This window comes from Mytilus galloprovincialis, chromosome 12, assembly GCF_965363235.1.
Source record: "Mytilus galloprovincialis chromosome 12, xbMytGall1.hap1.1, whole genome shotgun sequence".
Classification (NCBI taxonomy): Eukaryota; Metazoa; Mollusca; class Bivalvia; order Mytilida; family Mytilidae; genus Mytilus; species Mytilus galloprovincialis.
In genome coordinates this window covers 60,918,715-60,942,604 of record NC_134849.1, presented here as the reverse complement: position 1 = coordinate 60,942,604, position 23,890 = coordinate 60,918,715, and the positions used below count along the sequence as shown (strand labels likewise).

Genomic DNA, 23,890 nt, shown 5'->3' with positions numbered 1-23,890 from the left:
AAAACAACACGTTATAGAGACACTTGTCTATTTTTAAAAACCATATTTGTTGATTGGTTGCTGTCTCATTGACATAGACCTCCCATCTTACAATCATAAAGAACAAGTTGATTTCTTAGTTAACAACTCTATTTTTGATTATTCTTGCAATGTTTGGTTAGTTTCGACTCCCAAATGTAATTTATTTTGTTATTGTGTCATTTTATTTTTTGTATCCCGTCACAAAAGTTGCTGAGTGCAAAATGTGAATTTTGTTCTAAAAGGATTAAAAAGCACTTGTCTAATGCTATTAAAAATAAATCCAATAGCTAAGTTCTAAATTATCTAACCTTTAAGAATTTTCACAATTAAAATTCCAATATATTTCTGAGTTTCATTTGATCAAAATAAATCATTAAACGTTTTAATACAATTTGATTTGTGTGTCTTGTTTACTATAAAATCTTGGTCTTGGGTATTTTGAATGTTGAAACTATTTGTTGATTATCTTCCCTTTATGAGTTTGAATATTTAACATTAGAAACAAATTTCAGTATCAAATTGATCCTATATAGTAGTCAGGGTTGGCAAAGTATTAACCACCCGGGAATACTCCCAGAAATGGGTAATAGTGGGCATTACTGGGCAATATGATTTTTTAAGCTTATTTTAACACAAAATAGTAAAGACTTGTTATAGTTTCATAGTATAACAGCTAAATATATACTTTTTATACAGATAACCATCGACAGTCATTTCTAGAAAATTCAATTTCATTCTCTTCTCTATTAATTTTATATGTAGTCAGAATGCAAGATTTGCACACTATAAGATATCTTTTAATTACCAAGTATTGTTTCAATAGTCCAAACTTTGAATAAATGCATTTTATTGCAGTGTTTAAGTGAATTGTTAATTTTAATTGTTATACATTCATATTGCTATATAAACACCCTACAGGGTCATGCCATTAACTCTTATTGAAATTTGTCTAAAAAAAGTGGCAAATGTAGAATTATAACTCTGACAGAGGAAGATAATTAACAGATATATTTTACATTAAAACAAGAGGCTGGGACAACGACAGCAAATCGGATTTATTAACATTCATTTGTGTCCTGCCAATATCACAAGAACCATAACTGATGAATGCTGAAAGTGAAAATCGTCAATATCAAATTTGATCTCCATTTTGTCATCAGTATCAACATATTAAAATTTGAAAAGCTTAGGTTGAATGGTTCATGAGTAAATGCAACAACGTGAATGGAAACGCCATTTTTTGATCTTTCAAGAAACATAACTCCTGAACAGTAAAAGTCAAAGTCGACATTATTGAACTTGATCTCCATTTTGTCATCAGTAACAACATATTAAAATTTGGAAAAGCTTTGGTTGAACAGTTCATGAGTAAATGCACGGACACGACTGGAAAAGCCATTTTTCACTCTTTCAAGAAACATAACTCCTGAATGGTAAAAGTCAAAATCGTCATTATTGAACTTGACCTCCATTTTGTCATCAGTAACAACATATTAAAATTTGGGAAGCTTTGGTTGAACAGTTCATGCGTAAATGCACCGACACGACTGGAAATGCCATTTTTCGATCTTTTAAGAACCATAACTCCTGAAAGGTAAAAGTCAAACTCGTCATTATTGAACTTGACCTTCATTTTGTTGTCTGTAACAACATATTAAAATTTGAAAAGCTTTGGTTGAACGGTTCATGAGTAAATGCACGGACAACATTTGGTTGCCGCCCGCCCGACAGGGCGCCCGGAAATCAATAACCGACATTTTTGTCACAAAAATCCGGTTAAAAATGAAAATTTAAATGAAATAAAAACAACACGATATAGAGACACTTATCTATCTTTAAATAAAATGTTGACCTCTATTGTTGATTGGTTGCTGTTTCATTGACATATACCTCCAATCTTACATTCATAAAGCACATTTTGATTTCTACATGTTCTAAGTTAACAACTTTATTTGTAATGCTTGCAATGTTTAATTAGTTTCAACTCCCAATGCAATTAATTTCTGAATTATGTCATTTTATTTTTTGTCTTCCCTTATACAAAAGCTGCAGATTGCAAAACGTTAATTTTTTTCAAAAAGAATTAATAAAAACACTTGTTTAATGCTTTTTTAGAATGAATCCTTTAGCTCTGGATTATCTCCCATTTAAGAATTTTCACATTTAAAATTTCCTTCAATATATTTCTGAGTTTCAATTGATACAGTCTCCACGATAAAGTTTTGAGTCCACAAGCCCGAAGATCAATTTTTTAAAACCTTAAGTTGTCTTCTGTCGGCTTGTAGAGAAGAAATGTACAAGCCTGCAAGCAATTGTACAAGCCTGGGTCATCATGGTCATAGGACTTGTGGTTAAGCGTGAAGACTGTTGATAAAATAAATCATTAAACATTGCAATACAATTTGATTTGTGCGTTTTGTTCACTTTAATGTATTGGTTTTGGGTATTTTGAATGTTCAAACTATTTCTTGATTATCTCCCCTTATAGAGTATGAATATTTTACATTAGAATCAATTTTCAGTAGTAAATGATCCTATATAGTTTACATGATGTACTTACCTATAACAACAGTCTGACTGGACAGGGATCAACTTGACTGGACAAGGATCAACTTGACTGGACAGGAATCAAATCCACTGGACAAGGATCAAATCCACTGGACAGTGATCAACTTGACTGGACAGGGTTCAACTTGACTGGACAAGGATCAACTTGACTGAACAGGGATCAACTTGACTGGACAAGGATCAACTTGACTGGACAAGGATAAAATCTACTGGACAAGGATCAACTTCACTGGACAAGGATCAACTCAACGTGACCAGGATCAAATCGACAGCATGTGAACGAATACTGAGGATAGATGTATAAAATGAGAATGTTTCTATTTTAGGTTGAAATAATAATTACATGTTATAAAGATGCTTGTCTATTATTTGATTACATTTTGACTTCTTTCAATGATTGGTTGCTGTCTCATTGACATATACCTCCCATCTTACATTCATAAAGCACAATTTGATTACTTACTTAACAACTCTATTTGTATTGCTTGCAATGTTTAATTAAGCTTCGATCGACTCCCAAATGCAATTAATTTCGGAATTATGTCATTTCATTTTGCTGAATACAACTTTTGTTAATCTTGTTCCAACAACATTAAAAACACTGGTGTAATGCTACATGTAATTAGAATGAATTCACTAGCTCTGGATTATCTCCCATTTAATACAAACACTGGTGTAATGCTACTTAGAATGAATTCGCTAGCTCTGGATTGTCTCCCCTTTAATACACACACTGGTGTAGTGCTACTTAGAATGAATTCGCTAGCTCTGGATTGTCTCCTTTTTAAGAATTTTAACATTTACCATACATTTACAATATATTTCTGAATTTCATTTGATAAAATAAATCATTAAATGTCCAATATATAAATATAATGTTCACTCACCTATATATAGAATGTATAGGAATTAATTATAATGACCATGAATCAAATAAATATAAATTGTAGATCTTCAAACTGAAAATATAAAATACATGTAAATTATTTATCATGATAAGACCAAAATTAAAAATAAGTTTGTTTCCCCTCCCCCCACCCGGGTCAAAAATAAGCCCCCGGGTCAAAAAATTATTTTATACAAAAAAATCGAAATTATTTTTTTCCTGAAAATAATTTGTTTCCATTTTTGGAAAGTGCTTGTAAGCAGAAGGATTGATAATCTAAATAAATACACTCAAATTGAGCACAAACAACTGATAAGTGGCCTGGACTGGACAAGATAAACCATTCTTGTGACCATGCTATGACAATCACATCCAGTTAAAAAAAAAAAAGAACCTGCCTTCCTGGTCTGTTTTCGAAGGGTAGACCCGGGGAGGGGAAACAGACATTCTTTTAAATGTGGCCTAATATAGCATCGCTAAAATTTCTTGAAATTGTATTAATATTTGTCATGAATAAAAAAAGAAAAGTGTAACCATCCATAGTACCATACAAAGTGCAGTGAAAGAGTTTTAGGACAAATTCATCATAGCATTAGCCTTTCAAAAAGGGCTAGTCTACTCTTAGCTGATGAAAATGGAAAGTGGAACGTGCTCTAGCTTTGTAGATTAATTCATTTACTAGAATAGCCACGTGCATCAATCAACAAATTTTACCACACACGTGAGGTCACACGTTATGAAGTAGTATATATCGTTTAACGTTGTTGTTTACGAAACTCCAGACGATTCGACTATTTATAGATAAAAGTTACCGGTGTACCAATATCATGAATATGCATGATTAATGACCAGGCAAAATCTAATTGCTAAAATAGAGAGAACAAATCCGATACTCTACGGGATTGAAGGACATTTACTAGGTTTGGATTGTCCTAACCAATCAATAAAGTTTGATTATTCACGTCTCGTAATATCTGCCAATCAGGTAGCAAGAAAAAATTCACACACTGACTGTCCATCGTTCAATTCTTAACATCGACTCCTAGGAGTCGATAATGACGGCCTGTTGTTACTAGTTAGCCAGATGTCTCAAATGGGAGAAATTGTGTCATGCAAAAAAGCAGAATGCTTTGATGTAAGCTCTCAAGAAACAAAAACAGGAAGAGAAAGAAAATGTCTCAAAGTATTTTGTTTGAAATAACATACTACTAATCAGTAAAGTAAATGCTTTCGCCTCTTTTTAACGGAAATAAATTGTTTATGGCTTTGAATTTCTTGGGTACAATAATATCCCGATATCTCCACATCAACCCGATTAAAACCCTGAGAACTATAAATGTAATCTTAATAAACAGCTGTACCATGAGCGCATGATACGCACGTGGATTATTCAATAAAGTTCTATCATCTCAATGTTATATTAGAAATTTAAAAAAAAAAATAAAGGGAGGTTATCTTAATTGATATATAAATCAATCATCAAAGAATAATGAAAATTGCTCTAAGCACTTTATTAGAAAATTGTCCAAAAACTTGAAATTACCCCTTTTTTAATGAATAAAATCTTATACATGTTATAACTCGGAAATGTAAAATCTAAAATTTATAAAAATCAAAAGGGAGCTTACAACAATAGATATGAACAATTTACCAAAGTTTCATAAAAATGTTAAAATTGTTTTTGAGTTATTGTCTAAATCCCCCCTTTTTTAATGAATAAAACCGAAAAACTCGGAAACGGTAAATCTGAAATTAAAAAACAAAACGAAAAGGAGCTCACATCAATAGATATAAACAGTTCACCAAAGTTTCATGCATATTGGTTAGAGTGTTTTTGAGTTAATGTTCGACATGTTGACGAAGGACATTCGGACAGACAGACAGTCACCGTAATACCATAATCTGTCCCGTAAACGGGCGTATAAAAAATGCATCACTTTTACTATATACATTGTATCTGATTTATCATGTTTATTATCAAATTTCGTATAATCCAACCATGTGTTTATTATCTTTCAGTCACAAAAACACCATTACAAATAGTGCTAGTTAGACCCAGATGATTTTAGGACAAGTTAAAGGCAGTGCTTTTTTTGTTCACAGGACAACGGACATATGATAGACAGACACTTTTAACATAAGGAATCTGTATATATTTCATTTTTTTTTGTACTAGGTATGAAGCATTCAGGTCTTAGTCTACGCTCTGAAGTATAAAACTTTATAAAAAAAAGTTTCTGCTGCCACCACCAGATAGTCATCACTAATACTTTATTTCTAGCATGTTTCTTAATATAGACAAATAAAAATACATGTGTGGTTCTGTTTTCCTGGCAGACCATATTTAAAACCCAACTTTGTTACCTTTCGGCTTTCTGATAAAAATAAACAAGAGGCTCTCAAGAGCCTGACTCACTCATCTGGTAAAACTATGCCATGTTGATGTTTATTTTTTCCTTTATTGCAATCAGTTTAAACATGTTAAAGGGAATAAGTCAAATTACTAGTATAACAATTTGGCCATGTTGACTTACTTCAATGTACTTGCAGATCTTATTTTGCTGATCTTGTTTAAAAAAATTGACAAAATTGCAAAAAATTATATATGGATAAAAATCATCAGTATGGGGAAATAACTTCTATAGTTTATTAGAAGTATGTTGACAGTTTGTGGGATGAGACTGATTTGTAGCTCTAATTCTGCTGAATGTTGACTCATTTGTAGATCTTATTGTGCTAAACATTTTTGCATTTTCATAACTTGATTCTATCTTCTATGGATTCATTATTATTCGTTGGATACCAATTTTCGTGGGTTTTTTGGGGACAGGTGAACCATGAATTCATATTTTCAATGAATTACAAATTTTCTATAGGCTTTGTACACAGAAATCGGCAAACCACGAATTCAAATATCCACGAAAAATTTAGTTTCCCTCAACACGAAAAATTAAGTTTCCCTCAATCCACGAAAAATTGATACCCACGAAAATAAATGAATCCACAGTATAATGATTTGTATAATAAAAAAAAAAAATATGGATAAAAACCATCTTTCAAGGACAATAACTCCTGTGTACCGATTATCAGGTTGCCTGTATATTGATATTGAAAAATATCAGCTGTGAGTCACAATATTAAGATTTATCATATATTTAGTAGTAAAATTTATACTGTAGTAGTTTTGAATATTTGATAAATAGCCTGCTGTTTAATCCGTATCGCTCAACTTTGATGCGCACCCTTTATCACACCCCTACTCAAATTTCTCAATTATGACAGTAGTGATTCCGACTAATTTTAAATGAACTCAATGTTTTAATTTATGCAAGATTCTCAAAAAATCTTTTTCCTCAATGGGTCCTAAATGAAAGGGTCATTAGGACGTCACGTGACATTATTTATCGAATGACGTCATTGTTTGGCATTTGACGTCACATACATCAAGCTTTCATATTTTCTGGTACACAAAATGCAACTATAAAAAAGAATTCAATGAAATACCATACAAAACACAAAATAATACAATATAACAAAATATTTCTATGAAAAACAGGACGCAAATTGTAAGGTATCCCAGGTGCTTCGGATGTATAATTAAGCAGTTCTTTTAAAGCTTTTAAAACTAGGCAAAAGTAAATCTGAAGGTAACACTGGTGATAGGGATCAGAAAGCAGTTCCTATATATTCTCTTTTTTAAATATAAGATAAAGCGTATAAAACATGGCAAAATCCGTATCACATTCGACCAATATCATCACTCGGGCTGATATTGGTATCTCGGGATGATACGGCATGTGATACAGATTTTGCTATGTATTATTCTCTATTTATGTGAGTGAGCACAGTGAACGAGTTAAAAAAAAGATTAATATTGTGTCGAGCAACTGACATTTTACAATTTGAATATGATGAAAATTGATTTATCTGATTGTATTTGTGGATTTTGCGTGATAAGAGTTTTTCTTTGTTTCACCAGCAAACAGGAAAATAACTTGATAAGTGTGTTTATTCATTAATCGTCGATGATATGTCAAAGTCAAAGTTATAAAGGCTGGGTTAACGTTTTTGACGTCACAATGCCGCGATAAGCAATTTTATGAAGAGCTCAGCTGAGGAAGGTGATATAAGACAGTTGGAACACTGATAAAAGGGGTTAATTGACGCTTTGTGGATGTTGACTTATTTGTGGATTTTAGTTTGCTGAATATATTTGCTTTTAGTTTACCATCTGTTTTATTACATTTCAAGCCAATTTTACCATCCCTTTGTGGTATGGAAACTTGTGGTATAATTTCAGAGAGATCCATACACCATTCCACAAGTTATTGTCTGGAAACTAGAAAATGGTTATTTTGGCCCCTTTTGACCCTTAATTCCTAAACTGGTGGGACCATAACCCCCAAAATCAATCCTGACCTCCATTTTGTGGTCATAAACCTTGTGTTTAAATTTCACAGAGTTCTATTTACTTATACTAAAGTTATTGTGCAATTTCTTGCTATTGCGCAATACTGTGCAATTGAAGTTACTTGCTACTGTGCAATGGAGGATTTCTTGCTATTGCGCACTACTGTGTAATTGAAGATTTTCTTTCTATTGTTCAATACTGTGCAAATGAAGATTTCTAGCTATTGCATAATACTGTGCTATTGCGCAATACTATGCAAGTGAAAATTTCTCGCTATTGCGCAATACTGTGCATTTGAAGATTTCTTTGTATTGCACAATTGAAGATTTCTTGCTATTGTGCAATTGAAGATTTCTTGCTATTGTGCAATTGAAGATTTCTTGCTATTGTGCAATACTGTGCTGTTGCACAATACTTAGTTAACATGGTTAATCTGTTATATATATATAATAATTTACACATCCTGTTTGGTGTGTATCTCCTGCCATATCAGTATTTGTTACTTTTATATATATAAATCAGAAATCAAAATCAATGAAAGAAAAAATATAAAATTTTTAGGAAAAAAAACCCAAAAAATTATGAAAACTAGATGTGTCAAAGCGACACGAATGGCCCCGTTCCAAAAATTTGAAAAATCTGCAATTTCAATAACACATGTTGACACAAACATGATGGTAGTCTCACATATCAAAAATCAGGTCAAAATCTGGATGCATATAGAAAACAAATCTGTATAACTATGATTTTCAATAATTTATCAAAGTCCAAAGCCCAAAAATTTGCAGAGCGGAACGAAACTTAAATTTGATCTGTAACTCATCATGGTTAACTCACATACCAAAATTCAGCCCAACATCTGAAGGCGTTTAGAAAAAAAGTCTGTATAACTGTGATTTTCACCATTTCTCAAAGTTCAATGCCCATAATTTCGACAAAAATTAGTGGAGCAGAACGAAACTTAAACTTGATCTGTAACTCATCATGGTTAACTCACATACCAAAAATCAGCCCAATATCTGAAGGAGTTTAGAAAAAAACTTGCTGTATGACGGAATGACGGAATTACGGAATTACAGAATTATGGAGTTTCAGAATTTCGAAATATCGGAATTACGGAATATCAGACAAGGATAAAACAATATGGCACTGACAACTTCGTTTTTTTCCCCTTTTTGGCCCCTAATTCCTGGACGTTAGGGGCAAATACCCCCAAACTCAATCCCAGCCTTCCCTTTGTGGTTTGGTACCTTGAAGTACAATTTTAGAGAGATCCATACACTTTAATACCAGTTATTGTCTGGAAACTACAAAAATGCTGTTTTTTTTTCCCTTTTTGGCCCCTAATTCCTGAACATTTGGGGCAAATACCCCCAAACTCAATCCCAGCCTTCCTTTTGTGATATGGAACCTTGCGGTATAATTTCAGAGAGATCCATATACTTACACAGAAGTAATTGTCCGGAAACTACAAAAATGCTAGTTTTTGGCCTTTAATTCCTGAACTGTTAGTACCATAACCCCCAAAATCAATCCCAACCTTCCTTTAGTGGTATTGAACCTTCTGAAAATGTTTCATAGTTATCAATTCATTTAAACTTAAGTTATTGTCCGTAAACCAAATGTGTCTTCGGACGATGCCGACGACATCATACCATTATAAATGATTATACGAACACAAATTTTTTTTGGAGTCGTATAAAGACTGCATTTTACCCCCATGTTCTATTTTAAGCCATGGTGGCCATCTTGGTTGATTGGTGGGGTCATCAGATAAATATCTAATTTTTAATCTAGATACCCAAGGATAATTTAAGCCAAGTTTGGTTTTATTTGGCCCAGTGGTTTCAGAGGAGATTTTTGTAAAAGTTAAAGGACCACAACGATGGAAGCCAAGTGATGAGAAAAAGCGATAAGGTCTATCGAAACCTACATGTATATAAATTTATTTAAAATATTTAATAGACTAAATAGTTCAATTTCTCTAAATTTGTTTTCTTGTCGTTTTCTTGTCACATATTTATGATATTAATTTAGTAAGAACCCAGATTGTGATTTTTTTTAAATAGTTGTGTAAGTTACGGGAAAAAAACTCATTAAGTCTCTTCTGTTCTCTACAATTTGAGATTCAGAGATTAGGTAAACAAAACTAGCTTCTTTATTAGTCTACCATGGCTAATAGTTTGTTATATACTGGTAAACATGGTAAACATTATGATGATTTTACATGTAAATTTCACTCTTCTTTGCAATAGGCAACTTTACTTCAATTTATTTATTTATTGACTAGGGGCAGATTTTCTGGATAGAGGTGGAAATGGTGATTGTATAATTTCTGTAATTTGTTTTTATAGTTTTTTGAAAAGATAATCCTTTCTGTAAACACGGTTGCTATTATGATATTATGATAAAAGATATCTCGATCTTTGACAGTCAATGACAGTTGTTATTAATCACCAAATCCCGCTTTGTGTTAAAAATGACATTCAGGGGTGTGGAAATGCTATGCCCGACTCGCCCGACTCGTACATTTGAACAACCGGAAAAGTAATTATTTTTGTCTTGGTTGCCCGTGGACAAGTAAAAAAAATATACAAGACACAGTTCAAATCCAACAAAGACATAAAATTAATTTCAAAACGTATAAAGATGTTTAATTTATGTAAAAGAAACCAATGTTCAGCAAGTAAAAACATAATGTTCATGATGATAAATATTACACAAGCATAAGCCTTTCAAAAAGGGCTAAGTCGACTCTTAGCTGATGAAAATGGAAAGTGCTCTCGCTTTGTAGATTTATTCATTTACTAGAATAGCCACGTGCATCAATCAACAAATTTAACCACACACGTGAGGTCATACTTTGTGAAGTAGTATATATTGTTTAACGTTGTTGTTTACGAAACTCCAGAAGATTCGACTATTTATAGATAAAAGTTACCTGTGTACCAATATCATGAATATGCATAATTAGTGACCAGGCAAAATCTAAATGCTAAAATAGAGAGGACAAATCCGATACTCTACGGGATTGAAGGACATTTCCTACGGGTTTGGATTGTCCTAACCAATCAATAAACTTTCATTATTCATGTCTCGTAATATCTTCCAATCAGGTAGCAAAAAAAATTCACGCACTGACTGACCAACGTTCAATTTTTAATATCGACTCCTAGGAAATAGATCGATTACCAAAATGAATAAGAATAAGTATGCGACCCCGAGTCGCGTAACATTGCATTGGCTTTGTCCATTGACCCGGGATCGTCGATTAAGTTTTATTCATCATTTACCCGTAGTGTCATTTCTTTAAATTTTGTATCTAGATTCAGATGGCTATCTATTGAAATTCGGAAGGTAAATTAAGTTTTTGTCTTATTTATAGATGAATGGTCAACATTATTTATTGTCAAACTGGTAAATAGAAGGGACGCCTTTATTGCACATCAAGACAATAATAAATAATAAAAAAAAACAAGTGTGTCAGTTGAGAGAAACACCACAAAATCAATAGTTTATCTATTATTTAGTTTACATTTCTTCAATCACTGTCCTCAAATTTAGTATAGTATGTACCTACTGGCTATAATTTTTATTCCAAAACTGTTGCAAAATTATCCTTTACATGTCATTTCATTGGTTGGTTTGCTGTTAGGTTTCTGTCCCTTTGATGTTAACCCATTTCCTATTTTCCTAATTTTTTACACATATAAACAAATGGATTTTATTTGTTTGTGATGCACAATAGTGCTAAGTAAGAATCATATATTAGCTACAAGAAATACTTAAATATTTATTGGTATCATCAGGGCAAGTAAATGTTTTTTTCCGGACAAGTAAAATTTTTAGTTTTACTTGCCCAGGGACAAGTGCTCACAACAAAAATTTCCACACCCCTGATATCTAAAGGTTCAAATTTTTTCAGGATGATAATAGTGGGGGGACGCTGTAAAAAAAAAGTATGATTCATAAAACTTCTAAAAACTTTTAATTGAAATGCCCTTCAAAATCAAAAAAAGAACCAAGGGGGGGGGGGGGGGGGAGGAGGGCCAGGCCCCCCTTTTCATGGAAAAAATTTTGTTGATTATATAGGGAATCACTGAATCATGACTGGAACGGTCCCCCCTCAGGTCAGTCAGTGGGCCCCCCATATGAAAAGTTCTAGATCCGCCACTGGAATATCTAGTGGATGCTAGGGCCAAATAAAAAAATATGTGTGTTTCATATTTCCCTACCTACCCTTTATTTTAAGTTTAGAAATAGCCTACCTTAAACATGATAAAGTTTTTTGGGTCATTTTTCAATAACCACTGTTAAAGTCAGAATTTCTCTCCAATAGACATGATAGACTCAAATGCAAAAAAAATGTGTAACATAAAAAAATTTCCCTACCTACCTATAATGTAAAATTGAGAATGGAAATGGGGAATGTGTCAAAGCGACAACAACCCGACCATAGAAAAAAACAACAGCAGAAGGTCACCAACAGGTCTTCAATGTAGCGAGAATTTCTCGCACCAGGAGGCGTCCTTCAGGAATCCGGGTCCGTCCGTCCTGATTTCGGTTCGCCCTAGTTACTGTTCGCCCTAGTTCTGTTTCGCCCTGAGACCGTTCGCCCTGATACCTGTTCGCCCTGATTTTTATTTTTTATTATAGTATTGTGTTGTGTGTATTTAATTGAATATGTTGAAATCAGTCTACAATTTCGCCGAATATTTACGAACTATTGAAAACTAAGTTAGTACATGTATCTGTATGTAATTACGTTACTAGGAAATCACAATCACACATCCTTTTACTTTACATTTTCACACATGATTTGATCAATAACAAGAGTGCACACACTGAAATGTCTCGCCTTCTATACTAATCATTGATATTATGTTGATAGTCCTAAGTATAAAGCTAAGCTTTAATACAACTGTCACATAAACTTAACATTAACCAAGATAACTAAACAAAGACCAATGAACCTTGAAAATGAGGTCAAGGTCAGATGAACCATGCCAGGCAGACATGTACAGCTAACAATGCTTCTATACAACATATATAGTTGACCTATTACTTATAGTTTAAGAAAAATAGACCAAAACACAAAAACTTAACACTGTGCAATGAACCGTGAAAATGAGGTAACGGTCAAATAAAACCTGCGCGACTGACATGAAGATCATAAAATATTTCCATACACCAAATATAGATGACCTATGGCATATAGTATTAGATAAAAAGACCAAAACTCAATTAACTTTGACCACTGAACCATGAAAATGAGGTCAAGGTCACATGACATCCACCCGCTAGATAGGTACACCTTACAATCATTCCATACAACAAATATAGTAGACCTATTGCATATAGTATGAAAAAAACCAGACCAAAACACAAAAATTTAACTATAACCACTGAACCATGAAAATGAGGTCAAGGTCAGATGACACCTGCCAGTTGGACATGTACACCTTACAGTCCTTCCATACACCGAATATACTAGCCCTATTGATTGTAGTATCTGAGATATGGACTTGACCACCAAAACTTAACCTTGTTCACTGATCCATGAAATGAGGTTGAGGTCAAGTGAAAACTGTCTGACAGACATGAGGACCTTTCAAGGTACGCACATATCAAATATTGTTGTCCTATTACTTATAATAAGAGAGAATTCCACATTACAAAAAACCTGAACTGTTTTTTCAAGTGGTCACTGAACCATGAAAATGAGGTCAAGGACATTGGACATGTGACTGACGGAAACTTCGTAACATGAGGCATCTATATACAAAGTATGAAGCATCCAGGTCTTCCCAGGCGCGTAGCTCCCTATACGCTAACATGCAGTTGCGTGCACATCAATTCGGCAAGCAAAAAAAAAATGCCAAAATAAAAATTTATATATTAATTATGGTTAAAGGAAACACATATCTTGTCACTTTTTTAATTGATGGACTTTCATTAAATAACGGCATTTCAAATTAAACGTTTTATTGGAGATCATGTAAAAATCGGACAGTAACTGATTTGAATTTATCATACTCAGTCTAAGACGTGTAGTTTCGGAGCACATTTTACAGAGTACGACTTATCTGTTTGCGATGCGATGTACCAATCGAGATTTATCGAAACCCTTTGATATTATTGAAAATATGCCGAGGCGATGTATTCGACAGACTTTCAGAGCCAATCACCCTGAAAACACGCCAACAGAGCATTGGAAAGTCATTATATTTTGCGTTCACACACCTAGACCATATGATAATGGAATTGGAGAGTAGAGGGTGTCTGGTATTATCAGAAAATAGCTTCTTTGTGTCGTATCTGCTTCCTCGTGTTGTAGGACATATAACCAACGAATAATTCTCAACATTGTCTGAGACATACAAAATGATCTGGCATGTATTTGGCGGACAATTTCAAACGGGAGGTCGCTTGATGGAGTACACGTACGCTGGTTTATAACATCTCGCGAGTGCTACCATGCATATCTATCAGTTTATTAAGTCTGTTGAAAACACATGTACGATCAACAATTAACAACATCAGGTTATCATCGCTAGCATTACTGCATATAGAGTGAATGTTGAAAAAGTAATAGAGAAGTTCGTTTCTGCTTAGACCCGAGGAGCAGATTTTGGTCAATGTTGAGTAAATTATGTAATTCAAAAATGTGTTGTTTATGTATTAAATTAACCATGATTTACTCTATTCAGAAGATTCAAGTATTAATAGTTTTACGTTCATAAATTGTTTATAAGTCCTATCTACATGTAGCTTCTCTTTAAACCGTCCTATGACCGATACCGAAAAAAAAAAATTCTGCACTAAAGGGTTCCAAAATTTTTTCATAGGTAGTTGCTTGCACATCCTTTTCTTCTGGCTACGCCCCAGCTGCCACCTTCTAAAATATAAAGCTTTTAAGAAGTAAGCTAACACCGCCGCCGCCGCCGGAACACTATCCCTATGTCGAGCTTTCTGCAACAAAAGTTGCAGGCTCGACAAAAATGATACATAAGAAGCACTAAAGTTATACATAAGAAAGTGTTCAAAGTTCAAAGTGTTAATTGATCTAAAATTCTTTACTGCAGCGGCTGAACGTTGTCTAGTGGGTTGTCGGACGGCTTGTACAGTTTGGCAATAACTTTGTAAAAATTTTATTTGAGAAAAATGTTATTTTCATTATTCATGTTATTAATCCATCAAAGACAATTCATATAACAATCAGTGATATCAGAGATTTCAAATTATCAGCAATCAAAATTCAATCAACAGTAATTAAAAGTAATTACAATGTATAAAATAAAGTGTAACAATGCAGCCAAGAATTTTATTTCATTAATATTCTGTATTTAACTTTTAATAGATATACATAAATTTTAATATATATATTTAGACAATATATATACATGTATATACGTATAGTGTCTTGAAATATGAAATTTATTTGTATGAGGCTTAGAAACGGGGGAAATGCGAGGTTGTACCGAGCATTTTCCCATTTTGTGCCGAATACAAATTAATTTCATATTTCAAGACACTATACGTATATTGTCTTTATACTGAAATCGATAAAAAATTAAAAAAATAAAAAAATATGTTACAAATTGTTGTTAAAAAAAGTGTTTGGAATTTCCCTCATGGGGTACCATTTTGGGGTATTTCCCTATGAGCGTATATGTAGTCCCGGCGGAATGACATTGACATTTTAAGGAATAAGAAAGGGAAAATGAACTGTCAGAATTAATAACATTTAATAAACATGGTATATAAATTACCAATTGGAAGACATAACAAGTTATAATTCATAAAAGTTTGACCATTGTTACTACACGTTGTCATGGTTGTGACGTGACGTTGTTGATGAAATACAGTAGTTCTGGTAAGTATGCTGGGCTTAATTAACGAACCCAGGGCGAACAGATTACCAGGGCGAACAAACTCAGTGCGAACTAACCTAGGGCGAACATGTAATCAGGGCAAACGATCCCCATACCATGTAACCGTTCTTCAGCTGGCCCCTAAACAAATATATACTAGTTCAGTGATAATGAACGCCATACTAATTTCCAATTTGTACCCTATTTTATTCAAAGATGCAACAGGAAACACACATATTATTTTACTTGGCCTAGGCCTTACAACTTTTCCAACTGGACAGGTTAGTCTGCACTCAAGAGTAGTTTTCGAGATGTAAATACAGCTATTTTTGTCCATTTGTTATGATGAACCATAATAGTTCAGATGACTGCCAGATGCCCGAGTCTGATAGCCTGAGATGGAAGTACAGAAAATCCTATGCATGTTGCCAACCAACTGTTCAGTTTAAATAATGTTATCCGTATTTTCCAAATCATTTTTTTTCTCTAACTAGTAGTCTCAGATTTATCTTATGAAAATCTACCGCTTATTCAACATACCGTGAAGGGGCCTACCCACACTTGTGGGGACCTTGTTGGGACCATTTTCAAAATACACGTCTTATTTAAACCTACTTCTTAGAGTTGTCGCAATATCTTGGTTATGTCTTTGAGTATATTTGACCAAACCGTCTATTGTTGTCCTTTCTTTCGTATTTTGTAACAGGAAACATATTTGTGACAGGGGGCGCGAAAACTAATGCGCATAATATACAGCTCGTTTCGGGACTTGTTTCCGGAAATTCTTACGATATGGCAGTCTTCTTCTTTCAGTTTCTAGCGATCCTTGAATGATTATTGAAGATTATTCTCCGGGAGTCGACTATACAAATTTCTATAATTTACAAGGTAACCAGAGAAAATTCAAACAAAACCAAAACTCAAAATATATATATAATGTATGTACAAATAAAGTATTTATGAGAATATCTCAGATCCGGACATCCTGGCATTTAGATTTTTCAAGGGGTGATGCAGATAGGATTCTTCTAGATTTTTCATCTATTTGAAGGTGATAACTGATTATTTATATTGCTGATTATTTTTTAACCAGAGGATTATATAGTATGATAAAAATCAAAATGGAGATATTTTATAGTGTCTTTAACAATATAAAGTGGGTAAAATTACTAGATTTAACTGGTGTCAATATATATCAATTAAATTAATTTGCATTGAAGTTTATGGAAAATCTAGAGGATTCTTATCCGCATCACCTCTCAACATTGTTTACATAACACAAATTCTAATCATTGATTGGTCAGTTACATGTTGTGATGTCACTGCAGATTTGAGAATATTTGAAAAATAACATTTAGATAAAACTGAGAGGGGGTAGCAGGGGTCCTGATCCCGAAATCCCGGGCTTAAAAACACGAGATCCCGAAATCCCGGACTTAAAAACACGAAATCCCGAAGTCCCGAAAGTCGAAAAAAAAAATTCCCGGATCCCGAAAGGGTTAATCCCGAAATCCCGAGCTTAAAAACACCCGATCCCGGAGTCCCGATAAGAGTTCTATCCCCCCTCAAAACTCTGTGTGAGTTCGTGGTCTTGTGGTTAAGACCGATAGCAAATTTGCTATTTAGCCGGCTCTGTTTAAATTATTATATCTCACTGGAATTAAAATTTAAGAATAACAATTAAATATCAAAATTTTCTATTTAAAAACTTTTGTTACTGTTGCTCATATAAACACTTAAACTTAAAAAAATTACAAATATGATAATAGTCACTTTGTAGCTATACTACATTCCGAGATGTGATTGTGTTGCCGATGCAATGGCAGAATATGGTATTTTAATACCATGAGAAGACTTGAGAAATACAATTATAATCAAGCGATTATCTAGTTTGGTCTTTTGAACATGAACCGTAAAAAAAATCAAAAAGATCACCAGAAAAGAAACAATGTTTTCTATTTTGCCGGTGCCGGCAAAATATCCACTGCCATCTTTAAAAGGCCCTGGAATGACAAATTTAAGAAGATAATTTAAAAGAGAAAACTAACGGATTTATGTACAAGACAATAAACGTAAAACAGCAACAGCCGACAACCACAGAATTACAGGCTCCTGACTTGGGACAGGCACATACATAAACAAACGACAACCACAAAAATACAGGCTCCTGACTTGCGACAGGCACATACATAAACAAACGACAACCAACGGCAGAATAACAGGCTCCTGACTTGGTACAGGCACATACATAAACAAACGACAACCACAGAATTATAGGCTCCTGACTTGGGACAGGCACATACATAAACAAACGACAACCACAGAATTACAGGCTCCTGACTTGGTACAGGCACATACATAAACAAACGACAACCACAGAATTACAGGCTCCTGCCTTGGTACAGGCACATACATAAACAAACGACAACCACAGAATTACAGACTCCTGACTTCGTACAGGCACATACATAAACAAACGACAACCACAGAATTACAGGCTCCTGCCTTGGTACAGGCACATACATAAACAAATGACAATCACAGAATTACAGGTTCCTGCCTTGGTACAGGCACATACATATACAAACGACAACCACAGAATTACTAGCTCCTGACTTGGGACAGGCACATACATAAACAGACGAAAACCCTAAATTACAGGCTCCTGACTGGTACAGGCACATACATAATACATAAACAAAGACAACCACAGAACAACAGGCTCCTGGATTTGGACAGGCACATACATAAATAAACGACAACCACAGAATAACAGGCTCCTGACTTTGGACAGACACATACATCAACAAACGACAACCACAGAATTACAGGCTCCTGACTTGGTACAGGCACAGACATAAACAGACGACAACCACAGAATTACCGGCTCCTGACTTGGTACAGGCACATACATTAACAAACGACAACCACAGATTTACCGGCTTCTGACTTGGTACAGGCTCAGACATAAACAAACGACAACCACAGAATTACAGGCTCCTGATACATAAACAAACGACAACCACAGAATTACAGGCTCCTGAACGTGACAGGTACATACATAAACAATCGACAACCACAGAATTACAGGCTCCTGAATTGGGACAGGCGCTTACATAAACAAACGACAACCACAGAATTACAGGCTCCTGAACGAACGTTGTTTCTAGTATACCTATGCAAGTATAACATATAAAAACACGAAAGTAATTGAAATTAAAAGAAAAGCAAGAATGTGTCCATAAAACACGAATGCCCGACTCGCACTATCATTTTCTATTCTAATCATTGATTGGTCAGTTACATGTTGTGATGTCACTGCAGATTTGAGAATATTTGAAAAATAACATTTAGATAAAACTGAGAGGGGGTAGCAGGGGTCCTGATCCCGAAATCCCGGGCTTAAAAACACGAGATCCCGAAATCCCGGACTTAAAAACACGAAATCCCGAAGTCCCGAAAGTCGAAAAAAAAAATTCCCGGATCCCGAAAGGGTTAATCCCGAAATCCCGAGCTTAAAAACACCCGATCCCGGAGTCCCGATAAGAGTTCTATCCCCCCTCAAAACTCTGTGTGAGTTCGTGGTCTTGTGGTTAAGACCGATAGCAAATTTGCTATTTAGCCGGCTCTGTTTAAATTATTATATCTCACTGGAATTAAAATTTAAGAATAACAATTAAATATCAAAATTTTCTATTTAAAAACTTTTGTTACTGTTGCTCATATAAACACTTAAACTTAAAAAAATTACAAATATGATAATAGTCACTTTGTAGCTATACTACATTCCGAGATGTGATTGTGTTGCCGATGCAATGGCAGAATATGGTATTTTAATACCATGAGAAGACTTGAGAAATACAATTATAATCAAGCGATTATCTAGTTTGGTCTTTTGAACATGAACCGTAAAAAAAATCAAAAAGATCACCAGAAAAGAAACAATGTTTTCTATTTTGCCGGTGCCGGCAAAATATCCACTGCCATCTTTAAAAGGCCCTGGAATGACAAATTTAAGAAGATAATTTAAAAGAGAAAACTAACGGATTTATGTACAAGACAATAAACGTAAAACAGCAACAGCCGACAACCACAGAATTACAGGCTCCTGACTTGGGACAGGCACATACATAAACAAACGACAACCACAAAAATACAGGCTCCTGACTTGCGACAGGCACATACATAAACAAACGACAACCAACGGCAGAATAACAGGCTCCTGACTTGGTACAGGCACATACATAAACAAACGACAACCACAGAATTATAGGCTCCTGACTTGGGACAGGCACATACATAAACAAACGACAACCACAGAATTACAGGCTCCTGACTTGGTACAGGCACATACATAAACAAACGACAACCACAGAATTACAGGCTCCTGCCTTGGTACAGGCACATACATAAACAAACGACAACCACAGAATTACAGACTCCTGACTTCGTACAGGCACATACATAAACAAACGACAACCACAGAATTACAGGCTCCTGCCTTGGTACAGGCACATACATAAACAAATGACAATCACAGAATTACAGGTTCCTGCCTTGGTACAGGCACATACATATACAAACGACAACCACAGAATTACTAGCTCCTGACTTGGGACAGGCACATACATAAACAGACGAAAACCCTAAATTACAGGCTCCTGACTGGTACAGGCACATACATAATACATAAACAAAGACAACCACAGAACAACAGGCTCCTGGATTTGGACAGGCACATACATAAATAAACGACAACCACAGAATAACAGGCTCCTGACTTTGGACAGACACATACATCAACAAACGACAACCACAGAATTACAGGCTCCTGACTTGGTACAGGCACAGACATAAACAGACGACAACCACAGAATTACCGGCTCCTGACTTGGTACAGGCACATACATTAACAAACGACAACCACAGATTTACCGGCTTCTGACTTGGTACAGGCTCAGACATAAACAAACGACAACCACAGAATTACAGGCTCCTGATACATAAACAAACGACAACCACAGAATTACAGGCTCCTGAACGTGACAGGTACATACATAAACAATCGACAACCACAGAATTACAGGCTCCTGAATTGGGACAGGCGCTTACATAAACAAACGACAACCACAGAATTACAGGCTCCTTACTTGGGACAGGCACATATACATAAACAAACGACAACCACAGAATTACAGGCTCCTGAACGTGACAGGTACATACATAAACAAACGACAACCACAGAATTACAGGCTCCTGAATTGGGACAGGCGCATACATAAACAAACGACAACCACAGAATTACAGGCTCCTTACTTGGGACAGGCACATATACATAAACAAACGACAACCACAGAAATACAGGCTCCTGACTTGGGACAGGCACATACATAAACAAACGACAACCACAGAATTACAGACTCCTGACTTGGGACAGGCACATACATAAACAAACGACAACCACATAATTACAGGCTCCTGATTTGGGACAGGCACATACATATACAAACGACAACCACAGAATGACAGGCTCCTGAATTGGGACAGGCGCATACATAAACAAACGACAACCACAGAATTACAGGCTCTTTACTTGAGACAGGCACATATACATAAACAAACGACAACCACAGAAATACAGGCTCCTGACTTGGGACAGGCACATACATAAACAAACGACAACCACATAATTACAGGCTCCTGATTTGGGACAGGCACATACATAAACAAACGACAACCACAGAATGACAGGCTCCTGAACGAACGTTGTTTCTAGTATACCTATGCAAGTATAACATATAAAAACACGAAAGTAATTGAAATTAAAAGAAAAGCAAGAATGTGTCCATAAAACACGAATGCCCGACTCGCACTATCATTTTCTATGTTCAGTTGGACGTGAAATTGGTGTCAAAAATCTAATTTGGCATTTAAATTAGAAAGATTATATCATAGGGACATGTGTACTAAGTTTCAAGTTGATTGGACTTCAACTTCATCAAAAACTACCTTGACCAAAAACTTAAACTTGAAGCGGGACAGACAGAAGTGCTGACTACTGGGCTGGTGATACCCTCGGGGAAATAAATCTAAAACATAATCTTGATGTTCTTATAAACCAACTTTGAAGGCTAAATACTACTCAGCTGTCAAAAAATGAATTTCATTGCACACTAACTTCCATATTTGAAAAATCCACAGGGACCAAAATGCGAAACCACACTCCTAAATGTGTATGTTACAAAAGAGTTTTTTAATCAGCAATCAAAGTGGTATTAGTAGGCGAATTCGGGAATATCAATTGGCATTTTTTTTTACCCTCCCCCTTTTCCAAACACACGTATTTTTATGCCCAAGTAGAGGGGCATTATGTTTTCTGGTCTGTTAACAAAATTTTGAATTTTTGAAATACTAAGGCTTTTCTACCTCAGGAATAGATTACATTCGCTGTATTTGGCAAAACTTTTAGGAATTTTGGTCCTCAATGCTCTTCAACTTCGTACTTTATTTGGCCTTTTTAACATTTTTTTATTCGAGCGTCACTAATGAGTCTTTTGTAAAGGAAACGCGCGTCTGGCGTAAATATGAAATTTCAATCCTGGTATCTATGATGAGTTTGACTGTTCGTATTTTCATAGCTAGACCGGCCATAGGTCCAGAAATTAATGTAACGTTTACAAACACACTTGTTTTCTAAACTAAGTTTTTGACCAAATTTTACCAAAAAATGAGACAAAAGACCTAGGACGGATTCAGGCGGGGCGTGGCCGGCGTGCGCCCCCCCTTAACTTTGCAAAGCATGGGATGTCCTCAGCTTAATAGAGAATATTTCGATAATTTTACCTCAAATTTTTTTTCACCTCGATACGCTCGGCAAAAATTTAAGTTTGCAATCCCCTCCACCCCCCCTTAACTAAAATTCTGGATCCGCCCCTGAAGACAATTGATTTTTATTGGATTTCTTGATAGATATATTTAAACAGTTTCAGAAAAGGTATGACTCCAAGGGATTGAAATTCTACTGGCCAAATTTTTGGGAAATATTTGACATCTTTACCCCCCTTTTTGCAATATTTTATAGCAAATAAATGCAGATTGTTGCCATGGATACACCAAAAAGAAATTATATTTTAGCATTTTAACCACTGGATATCAAATCTATGGAAGATACTGATTACAAACATATTTATGCACATGTATGACAGTACAAACGGTAAGCTTAATTTGCAAGAAAGCAAGGAAATGGGGATGTTATAATTTACGAGAGTAAATTTTTAATATTTTTTCCTTACTGTATATTGCTACCTTTACTATGCATATATACCATGCCATGTCAATATTGTTTACCTTTTTCTAATAATTTTATATAAGCACATTTTTTGTCATTGTCCTCCCTAAGCTAGAAAACGAAAAATTACCTGTGTCGAAAGTTTTACTTATTGTGTAATTTAGGTGTTTAACTTTTGTTATTTAGAAATAAACCAATAACCTGTGTCTTATTGTTGACCTGACTAAAGTACCTAACAAGATTTTGTGAGGTAGACGAAATTGACCTTAAAACGATCGTATTGACTTTTTTGCTCTAAAATTAGATCGGACATATTTTGACTTTATTTAATGACTTCCTTAGTTTGGGATGAATTGTAATTAGCATGTTCCAATGAGACTGAAAAATGTTGTTTTTTTGTAAGATGAATAATTATTTTACCTGGCGTAGCCGTGTGTAAAGTGTATTTCGGCATTTCTCTTCGAAAAATGACTTGTTGATTGGAATAAAACGTTTTATTTGTAAACTTTTTCTGTTTTTCTCCGCAATTGACTATTAAGAAATAATCTATTTACTGTGTATTTTCAAAATTTTGTGATAATAGGAGAATTGGCATTTCTTACCTTTCATACCTATACTTTAATTCATTGATAAAACATGACATGGACTCATCCAGTGGTGTTTTGTCATATAGAAATAAACCAATAACTTGTGTCTTGCCTAGATCATTTCTAAACGTTATAATCAATAGATACCTGTGCGTGTACATTACAATACAGAAGGAAGTTATGTTTAATTCTTTCATTATATAGTTGAAATTTATAGTCTAGTTACATCCAGGCTCCATGTTTTGTCATATCTAA

At 34.6% G+C, this 23,890-nt stretch overlaps 1 protein-coding gene across 1 annotated transcript in view; it reads right to left on the bottom strand.

Annotated features, from left to right (window-relative positions):
• Positions 1 to 23,890, bottom strand: part of LOC143054484 (uncharacterized) — a 275,789-nt gene that overhangs the window by 131,621 nt on the left and 120,278 nt on the right. The gene's annotated exons all lie outside the window — the stretch shown is intronic.